Source organism: Bison bison, unplaced genomic scaffold (assembly GCF_000754665.1).
Source record: "Bison bison bison isolate TAMUID 2011002044 unplaced genomic scaffold, Bison_UMD1.0 scf7180017864371, whole genome shotgun sequence".
Taxonomy (NCBI): domain Eukaryota; kingdom Metazoa; phylum Chordata; class Mammalia; order Artiodactyla; family Bovidae; genus Bison; species Bison bison.
The window spans coordinates 15,370,497-15,381,651 of record NW_011494943.1 but is presented as its reverse complement, the minus strand read 5'-3'; the positions used below and the strand labels follow the sequence as shown (position 1 = coordinate 15,381,651).

The 11,155-nt window shown below is 42.8% G+C and overlaps 1 protein-coding gene across 1 annotated transcript in view; it reads left to right on the top strand.

The window, feature by feature from the left end:
* The window catches only part of TANC2 (tetratricopeptide repeat, ankyrin repeat and coiled-coil containing 2), a 368,982-nt gene that overhangs the window by 317,039 nt on the left and 40,788 nt on the right, over positions 1-11,155 (top strand). The window lies entirely within an intron of this gene.

Sequence of the window (11,155 nt, the reverse complement as noted above, 5' to 3'; positions counted from 1 at the left end):
AGCTTTTTTAAAGTGGATGTGTCCAGTCTGGTTAAAGCAAATTCACCTAAGTTAGATGAGGAGAGAAATTTTAAGGGAGATTTCTGGTACTGAAAGTAGCATAGGAAATAGAGGCTCGTTTGTCCTGTTAAATGAGTCTCTGAAGCAACACTGGCTGAATGAAAAGATGGGAATCCCGCAGGCTCTCCTAGATTGTCAAACCAAGATCCATGGCACAGCATTCAGGAGTTCCTGCCAGCTTAGTGGGATATGACAGCACATTTTGTTTTTTTGTGTTTGGAGCAACTTCCTTGGCTGTCTCTAGACTTTCAAAAGCAGCTGGAGCTCCACATTTCATAAAATCAACACTAATAGCCTTCTGTTCGCCCAACCATAAGAACCCACAACTGTAAGACATGTATTCACTGTGGCCATCAGCATATCCAGTTGGTTCTACAACCCAAATTTTGCTTGTAAGTGTCCACTTATTTCCACCTCTACTGACTGCACCCTAGGCTCTCACATGGACTGGTTTAGCATCTTAATTGGTCTCCCTGTCAATCCATTCTCCACCAGCACCCAAAGTGATTCTTAAAAAATACAAGTCAGACTGTGTAACCTCCTCCTAAAAAATCCTTCAGTGGCTTCTTTTTGTGATTAGAATAAAATCAAAGCCAGATTCTTCAAAACCCTATATTATTATACAAAGATAGCTTCTGCCTCCCTCTCTAATGAAGTTCATTCATTCTCCCTGTTAGTCACAGTATTCTGGTCATAAATGGTCATGTGCCAGTTCCTAGAATTTGCTAAGCTCTCTTCTACTCCTGATTCTTTGCACTTAATAGGTCCCTCCGTCTGGAGCATGCTTTCCCTCTGTCATCACACAGCATAATCTCTAACTCCTTCCGGTCTCAGCCTAACAGCCACCTCCTGAGACTTCCTCATGTCACTTATCTAAGAAAGTCCTTCCTGGCTTTACTGGTCATAGCAATCTTCTTACTTTTAATCTTTTATCAATGTATTATCTGTGAATACTTGTTTACTGTCCACTTTCCCTTCTAGAATGTGAGTGAGCTCCATGAGGACAAGAACCTTCCTGTCATGCTCACCTTGGTCTTCCTAATGATTGATAGAGTTCCTGGCACACAGTCAGCACTCAGTAAATATATTGTTTAACAGTGAATTAATGAGTGAACAAAGAAGTGATCAGTTCAGTTCAGTAGCTCAGTCGTGTCTGACTCTTTGCGACCCCATGGACTGCAGCACACCAGGCCTCCCTGTCCATGGCCAACTCCCAGAGTTGACCCAAATTCATGTACATTGAGTCGGTGATGCAATCCAGCCATCTCATCCTCTGTCGTCCCCTTTTCCTCCCACCTTTGATCTTTCCCAGCATCAGGGTCTTTTCAAATGAGTCAGCTCTTCACATCAGGTGGCCAAAGTACTGGAGTTTCAACTTCAATATCATTCCTTCCAATGAACACCCAAGACTGATCTCCTTTAGGATGGACTGGTTGGATCTCCTTGCAGTCCAAGGGACTCTCAAGAGTCTTCTCCAACACCACAGTTCAAATGCATCAATTCTTTGACGCTCAGCTTTCTTTATAGTCCAACTCTCACATCCATACATAACTACTGGGAAAACCATAGCCTTGACTAGACAGACCTTTGTTGGCAAAGTAATGTCTCTGCTTTTTAATCTGCTGTCTAGGTTGGTCATAACTTTCCTTCCAAGGAGTAAGCGTCTTTTAATTTCATGGCTGCAGTCACCATATGCAGTGATTTTGAAGCCTAAAAAATGAAGTCTGCCACTGTTTCCACTGTTTCCCCATATACATGCTACTCATTTTATTTAAAAAATTTGATAAACTCTTCACACAGTTCAATAGAATACGTCTTGTTTATTCTGTTGCCATGCATCAGGAGAAAACAAAGACATGCACGTCAGCATACGTCCACTGAACGTGTATTAAGTAATATATTCAAAGCTCTATGTTAAGCACTGCAGGAGATACACATATGAGTAAGATAGATCTGTCTACCAGGACTTACAGGTTAGTGGTTTTAACAAACACATTTATAACCAGCTATAATTTAAGACAGAGTGCTGTACTAGAGGTACAAACAAAGAACTGAGGAACGTGGAGAACGAAGAACTGATTGATCTTCCTATGCCTATTGTTGGTGTTTCAAACTGTGACAGTTTGATGAAGTTATAACTCTTCTGCCTTATAAGCCCTGCCAACTGCCTGAAGACTTCATTGGCAGAGGACAGGCAGAGAAGTGTCCCTTCTCCTAGGGCCAGTGCTGCCTTAGCGGAAAGAAGGACATTAGGAAACTGTGAGGCCAACAGGGAGAAAGCAGCGGATTTCTAGCTGAGTTCTGTGTTTAAAAAGAAATAATGTCGTTCCACCCATTTCTATAAAGGTACATCTAGGGCATACTTCTAGTCTCCTACTTCCCATCAGCTCCTTCATTCCCACCTTGAATATGCTACAGCAAGACAAGCTGACTAGAAATGGATTTTGTATTCCAGTTCCACGAGAAAGCCATGAAAAGAGCATGCCAGGGCAGTTACTAACTAATACGCTGAAGATGGAAGCAAGCGTTTTTGTAAAGATGTGGGTGCCATTTGCAACAGGCCGACTGACTGTAAAGCGTCAACCCCCAGATTTAACTGCAGGCAGAATTTTTAAGATGAGAGATGAAAAAGATCAGGATTGTCAGTCTGTTCTCAATATTTGAGTCATAGTCACATTCATTTCACAGTTGATCAGTGGCAACAGAGATGCCCGCAAATTCAAGGCTGAATTGAGTAGTGAATTAGAAAATGGATCTGGAAGTCCTTGTGTTGCTCTTCCTCAAACCCATCTATATTTTCATGAAACATTTATTGAACTTTACTGGACACCAAAGACTGTGCTATACACTAGAGAAACTTAGGTAATTAACATACCCCTTGACACTAAAGCCATTACCAAGGAAGGTCAGCTACATAGCAACCAATAACGTGCCACAGTACAAAGTACTGTAGGAACCTAGACAAAGAGAAAATGCTTTTCAGGGACTACCCTGGTGGCCCTGTGGTTAAGATCCACCTTGGAATGCAGGGGACATGGATTCAGTCGCTGTTCCGAGAACTAAGATCCCAAATGCTGCAGTGCAACTTTGGAGCCCATGCACCCTGGAGCCCACACCACAACTAGAGAGTTCAAGAGCCGCAACCAAAGGTCCTGCACAATGCAGTGAAGATCCCATGTGCTGCAACTAAGACCCGATGCAGCCAAATACATTTTTTTTTTTAAAGAGAGAAAATACTTTTTCAGAGCAAGTAGCAGTCAAGTTCAACCTTGAAGGATGAGTTGATCCCGTTTAGCTGCAGAGGAGCAGGAGAACACTCTAGGGAGGCTAGAGAGCAGAGTGGCAGGAGGAAAAGCAAGTTGAAGATATTAAGTGCCCTTGAGGAATTATGAGAAGCCATAACTAGAAAACAAGACATGCAGTCAGAGAATGATAGGAAGTGTCACTAGGAAAAAAGTCTAAAAAGTTTAAGACTTCTCAGTTTATTCTGTAGATAACAGAGAGTCTCTCTAATTTTTGAGAAAAGAAGAGACAGTGATCAGATAAGTCTGATCAAGTGCAAAATAGCTCTGACAAGCAGTGTATGGAAGATGGTTGAAGGAGAGACTGCAGTCAGGGGAACTAGTCACAGGTCTAGAACAATAGTCTAGCTGAGAAATAGTAAGACTGCAATGTGAGAACAGAGAGCTTCGTAGACATTTTAGAGATATTCAAAAGCACCTGGTCTTTTTTTGTGTATGGGAGGTAAGGGTGGAAGAATCAAAAATGATTTCAGAACTTATCTTGGATGATGGAAAATAGTGAAGCTGCTGATGGACATAGAGCATTCTGAATGGGGGAAGACTTCTAGCGTGAGTGAAGGCAGGAGGAAGAGCAGGCTTCTGGAGAGAGGTGAGTCCTATTTTGGACATGGTTATAATGAATTGCCTCCAGGGGAGGATGCACAAATGTATGTAGAAATATGACCTTGGAGAACAGGAAAAGAGAAAGCTGAAGGCATGAGGTTATGGATTGAGGAGTTACCAGCAAGTAACTGACAGTAGAAGCCATAATAACTTAACAGGGTCATCCAGGTTAAGGGTATAAAGCAGAAAGTTTCGATGCATGAAAACAGAACAGGTGTTTTTTTTTAACTGAAGTATAATTGTTTTACAGTGTTGTGTTAATTTCTGCTGTACAGCCAAGTGATTCAGTTATACAAATAAATATACATTCGTTTTTGTAGTCTTTTCCATTATGGTTTATCATAGGATATTAAGTATAGTTCCCTGTGCTATACAGCAGGGCCTTGTTGCTTATCCATTCTGTGTGCATTAGCTTGCATCTTTGAACCCCAGCCTTTCACTCTGTCTGTTCACCAGCCTCTTCCCACTGGCAACCACAGTATGTTCTCTATGTCCGTGAGTCTGTTTCACGGCATGTGTGCTAAGTCACTTTAGTCATGTCCGACTCTTTGTTACCCTAAGGACCCACCAGGCTTCACTCTCCGTGGGATTCTCCAGGCAAGAATACTGGAGTGAGTTGCCATGCCCTCCTCTGGGGGATCTCCTTTTTCGTAAGTAGGTTCATTTCAGAATAGGTATATTTAAACACTAAAAGAAAATGGTGAGCCAAGTAATAATTTACAAGAGTAATATTACAGTTACAGAAACAAGAGAAAGTAATAAGATTGTGAAATCAAAGATGAAGATTTTTCTGCGCTAGGTCTGATGTGATGAATATAATTTCTGCCTATGTTCCATTAGCCAGAACTCGGTCACCTGACCCCACTCGAATGTGAACGCAAGGTCCCTGGCAAAGTAACTGCTTCCCACCATCACCCTTGACTGTGGACAGGAGCACAGACCTTTTGTAGACAGGTATCCATCTCTGCCCAGTAATTCTAATCTCACTAGGTCTCCCTAAATAATTCCCACATGTACCTCTATAACATAAAGACATTCCACAGCAGCACGTGTCATTTCAGCCCACACTGTAAGATAGCTAGGACAGGCTTTAGATTGTACATAGTTCCTTGCCAGCTGGCTGTCCCTGTTCCACTTTATCACATCCTAGCACCACACAGAAGAATATCAGAACACTTAAGTGTTGTTTCTCTGAAATGCTGAAGTGTTGTATATTGAGTTTGCTCTCCCAGGAGCTGATGACATCTGTGACCACACGTTAAGTGACTCTGACTAGAACAATGGAGGACCCATACATGCTGGAGATATTTGAGTACATTTGTTAGTACTACAGGTAGAGACTTTAAGATCACTAACTTTCAGGGTTGCTAAGTGAAAATGTATTAGAAAAACAAACTTAGCACCACTGTATGTTTTATAGTTGTATAAAACTAAAACAGTTGTATAATACCTGTTAGGCAACTTCCAAACTAGTAAATGGGTGGAGGGTAAGGATGTTGCTTCTTGCCTTAGAAAGCGTTGCCTGAGAGACTCCACAGCTCTGAATTCTTTGAGGTACTGGGGCATCAGGTAAGAGCAGCTCCTCATTGTCTTATCATCTGTAGTTGTTCAAGGGTGACTATCACTTGTCTCTGATAATTCCATGTCAAGGGACCGCTGAAGCCTGCAGCTGGAATTGAGATTGGATCTACCCTGTGTTATGCTGGGTACGACCTTCCCTGCCTTTTGTTGGGAGAGAGAAGAGAAGAGAATGCTGGGGGAGGAATCTTCAACTCTGACATGTGATTGATTCTCTCCTAAAATATGTCCAAATCTATCTTGAATGTAAGGCTTATATCCTTCTGAAAATCTCTGATGGACATGAGAAATTCATATTCCTCCTGTTAGCTTAACTTTTACCTTACTTCTTAGGATCTGGTTAGCTCTGTTCTTGTCCCCATTCTCTGCCTGAATTGACAATACCAGGTTTTCCTCCACAGCTAACTGTGAATGGCACCCATCCCCAATCATTTTCCCCTGATCCATGGGCTTCCCTTCTGGCTGTAAAGTTACAATGAGGTTAGTGGAAGGGCAAAGATTGGAGCTAAGGTTAGGGTATCACGTTTCACCATGCTGTACACATTAAAACTCTGAGCACACAGTCATCCTCCTACATGTTTTAAGTCTTCTGTGATTGCTGTTCATTCCTTTAGTTTAGCACTATGCTAGTGACTACGGAGGATATAAAAGAAATACAAAATACATTTACCTAATATCTCTTACTTAATTCCCACCCCAGTCCTGAGAGAGAGGTGTTACTCTCCCTGTCTTTCAAAGAGGTTAGAAAGCTTGTCCACTGCTGAAAGCTTGAAAGCGACAGAACTGAAATTGGACTTTATTTCAGGGATAAGGAAGCAATGTTGTGAATGCAGATAAGGAGTCTGCAAGGTGACTGAATCACAAAGTGACCTCATTATAGAAACTATGTGGAAATCCTAATACTTCTACCCTCACCATGGCCACCGCCCACTGGTCTTTATAACCATGTATAAGCTCACATGAGAGTCAGTTTTTATCACCATCATCTGTAATTATAGGGGGAAACACGGTTGTGTTCAGTCATACTTAAAATGTCACAAAGACTAGGGCTGTCTCTATTTCTTAACTGCTGTCTCCCAAAAATGCTAATCGAAAAATGTCAAAATTAACAGTTGCCAATTTTGATTGTAAGAATTCAGATTGTGTGCTATAAAAATGAACATACTATTCTTTACGTTTTAATCTGATCAGTGTGGCAGTGGAACAAGGTTTCAGAAGACCTTGGACTCTCCTCTCTTTGTATCCTAGCCAGGTGAGCTGGAGTCTGTTCTTCAGTCTTGCTGAGTCTCAGTCAGTCTACCACGTTAGTAATGTTCATGCCTATGCCCATAATAAAGGTGCACGAGCGAGTCTAAATAAGTGCTGTAGTAATTGTGGAAACCATAGGTAGTGTACAAATGTATATTTGTACAAAAGGGACCTTTATTCATTCTGCAAGTACGGACTCTTGTTAGCTCAGAGAACATATGTGAGAAAGCATGGCTTCTGTCCTGAGTAGAGTCTAGCAGGAAGACTCATGCGCAGACACGCACAGTGTGTGGTGTACCCGGTGCGGCGGTGGAGCTGCGTGCCAGATACAGCAGAGCCTAAAGGAAAGAACCACTGGCCCCATCTGAGGGCACCAGAGAAGACGCTGTGAACCGAGGCTGGAAGACTGGGAAGTAGGTTGCCTGATGAATTACAGGCAGAGGGAAAGCATGTTCAAAACTCTATACTCCATCTGGAATTAGAAGTACAAGGTTAGGAGGTGAAGAAACGGATAAGGGACAGATTGTGGGGAGGCTTTGAATACCATGTTTAGATTTACAATTCAGAGTTTAGATTATGTATAGGAGGAAATATAGAGCCATTGAAGGATTTTGAAGAGAAATTTGATCAGGTTTCTGCTGGATAGATAGTGGTATGAGCCAGGGAGGAGGCAGTGGCAAGAGTGAAGCTCTTGCAGTTATCCATGAGAGATGATGTACAAGGAGGAGAAAACAGCTGCCTGGTGTTACGCCTGAGCAACTGGAGGTGGTTTTTATTTTTTAATAAGTCTTAAGGGGATTTGGTTTTAAGGGAAATCTTCAACTTCAAACAGCCATCGTTTGACAGGTCATTTGGAGGTAGAGGGGATCTGCAGGCAGCTAGAGCAGCAGAGTAAATCTCAGTGCTGCGATGTCATTGCAGTGAGAGCCGAAGCCGGGAGTCGAGGTGAGGGCTGCCTCTGAAAGATGAGTAAATGGGGAATAGAGCAAAGAGGTTATGTAACCGAAGGAAAGTGGAAGAAAAGTGCCAGGGTAGTGTCTTAGATGTCAAGAGGAGAGACTGTTTCAAGGGAAATGGTCCATAAGACCTAATGCTGGATGGAGAAGAAAAAAAGAGGAAAAACAAAAGATCAAAGGCAAAAGGAAAACCAATTAAGAGGCTGCTGGTGATCTTAGAGAATAGTGAGTCTAGAAGTCAAAAGGAATAGGGCTCAGGAGTGAGCAGATAATAAGAAAAATAGAAATGAATGTAGACAAGCCCACATATAGACCCATGCAGACTGGGTCAGCCAGTGGCATCGTAGTTCGTCAGAACAGAAAGGTATGAATGGGAATGCCAGCACGTAACAGAAATTGCTGTTTTACCCTTCATGTCCTCAACACCATAAGCTTTGAGTCCAGTAAACTGATTGGAATCATTCTTTCATGAATAATACAACAGCTTGTATCCAGAAAGAAGGAAACTACAGTTGTCACCATCTTTTCCTTGACCTGTGTGGCTTGCCGTTTCTCCTCGGTGTTTGGTCAACAATAACAAAAGCAAGCACTGTCCTGTGGGTGGCTGAAATGCATGCTGGAAAGAGGCAGAAGCATCTTCCCAGGGTGTCTTAGTCACGGTAGTAAAGTGGAAGCGCTGGGGCAGAGTCAGGTCTGTGTCTACCTGACACTTCGTGTCCTTGTCCTGAGCTTTCTCCTTAATCCTCATAGGTGTGGATTCTCCTTAATGCCCTGAAGCATAATGATGGATCAGAGGCCTGTGCCAGGAGTTCTTGTCTCTATGGACAGTCAGAGATGAGTCATTTAATTCTTATACCAGGGAGGCTGCAGTCATTTCATTGTTAATAACCAGATAGGATTTTGAGAACTCAAGTTAGGGCTCTTTTATAAATGGTTCTCATTAACTTCTGTTAAAAAAGCCTATGAACTACATTGGGCTTTCAAGGGCTATGTAAACGTTCAATAGCAATTTCTGGATTTTGTGAGTGCAAAACAATTCCAGGCTCATGCCTTCAGATGACAGGCTTCCCTGGTGACTCAGCTGGTAAAGAATCCACCTGCAATGCAGGAGACCTCGGTTTGATTCCTGGGTCAGGAAGATCCTCTGGAGAAGGGATAGGCTACCCACTCCAGTGTTCTTGGGCTTCCCTGGTGGCTCAACTGGTAAAGAATCTGCCTGCAATGTGGGAGACCTGGGTTCGATCCCTGGGTTGGGAAGATCCCCTGGAGAAGGGAACGGCTACCCACTCCAGTATTCTGGCCTGGAAAATTCCATGGACTGCATAGTCCATGGTGTTGCAAAGAGTCGGACACGACTGAGCGACTTTCACTTTCACACTTTCACCTTCAGATGACACTGATGACTCCATGCAGGATACAGTTGTCTGAGACAGTCTCTCAATGAAGTAGCTCTCTTTCCTTTATGGTCAGTCTTATCTAATCAAATAAGATGACCTGGTATCCACTAGAATCCAGAAATTCTATGAAGCCAAAGATTAGAACATGGTAGAATTTCTTTTTAAAGCTTTATAGGATGATTCCCACCTAAGTAGGTAGCCTTTCCCTTCTCCAGGGGATCTTCCCCACCCAGGGACTGAACCCAGGTCTCCTGCATTGCAAGCAGATTCTTTACCATCTGTACCACCAGGGAATCCCACCTAAGTAAGATGGGGGCTGTCTCATCTTCTGTTCTCCAGGTTCTTTACTGAAACTTTATTTATAAAGGAAGAAAGGAAGGACTTGTTTATTTTTTCAGACTTCAGTTTTAGGCATCTTCAAATGTTAAACCTGGCAGCATAGCCAATGTTAACTGTGAGAGAAAATCTTCCAGTAGACATTTGGGCCTTCTCTCAAGTAGATGTCACCAACAAAAAATTTACTGGCTGTTTTTCCTTCTGTTTGATGAATTCGTTGGGCTTGAACCTGAAATCACAGTTTGATTTCCCTCCTTTGTGGCGCTCCCAAGTGAAACGAGTCAAAGAGCTGGGTTGTCAGTGGACACAGAACTCTACTGACTGCTCAGCTGATGGGAAGCAGAGGGACAGTGGTTACTCTGCAGTGTCACAGTTCCTACAGACTGTAGCAGGGTGGTAAGAGGACAGAACTCAGAAGTGACCCAGTGTCCTTTGTTTAATGTCTAATCTTGCTTTGTGAAAATTTTATTGAGAATTTTTATGTGCCATACACCATGTTTGGCACTGTGGAGAGCATAAACAACTCGAGATTTCTGTCATAAATGTAAATAAAAAGAGATACACAACCCTGTATTTATACATATACTTTATATATATACACATATATTAATACACTCACACTTAAAAGAGTATATCATTAGGACACTTTAAGCTGGAAGAAATAGAAAACATCAACTCAAATGGATTAAGCAGTAAAGAAACTTATCACTTCATATAACAAGGAGTCCAAAATTAGCATTGGAAGCTATACAGTTAGGACCTAGGCTCTATTTTTTGACAGTTCTCTTAGCTTAGCCTCTCTGTTGGCTTGGTCTTCAGACCAAGCTTCAGACAAAGCTGAGTGTGTGATTCCAAGAGGCCTGTGGCATTTCTGAGCATCGTGGGCAGATAAGACAATGTGCAGAGGCAGAGAGAAGGGTTTTCTGTTTCATGAACAGATTGGAGATGTGTTGGCAAGCAGATGGGGGCCAGGAATGATTGCCATCAGGAAGGCTACAGTCTAGTACGGGAGAGAGCTTGTAGCCATGTGGTAGATCCTGTACTAAAGGCATATACAGCCTACGATGTAGCACCAGAGAGAGTACGCCCTTCTCAGCTGGAGGAAAAAAAAAATGGTAAAGAGAAAGAATAGAGGCTTGGTAGAGGCTGATCAGAGAAGACTTCCCTTGAGGTTTTTAGTGCAGTTTGGGACACATTGAGTTGAAGGTGCTATTGGACCTCTAGGTAGAGAATCCAGTAGGCAGTTGGATGTATATTGAGCTAAAGCTGAGACGTCTAGATAGAGGGAAAGGTAAAGGGTTTAGGTAGTGGCAAAGGCTCTGAGGATGGATGAGCTAATCCAGAGGACAGACTGGGACCAAAAACAAGATCCCAAGGAAGCAACACTGACATTTAAAGCATGGGTGAAATAAGAGGAGTTGACAGAGCCGGAAAATAAAAGTGGGTCTTTTAATGCCATCTGTGTGTGGGAAGGGTGTAAGCCAACTAGAAGTGACATTTTGTGATATTCACACATGTGATGTGGGTAAAAGACCAGGAAGAGCTCGGAGCCTTTCCGTACCATTTCTTGCCCAGGAGCGGGTGCCCTTCCCTAAGAAGTTGGGTGAACAAGACGGAGTTTCACTGGCGGTGTGGCTCCACGGGCACAGGCCTCCACCCCCCGGGGGGGTGGGGG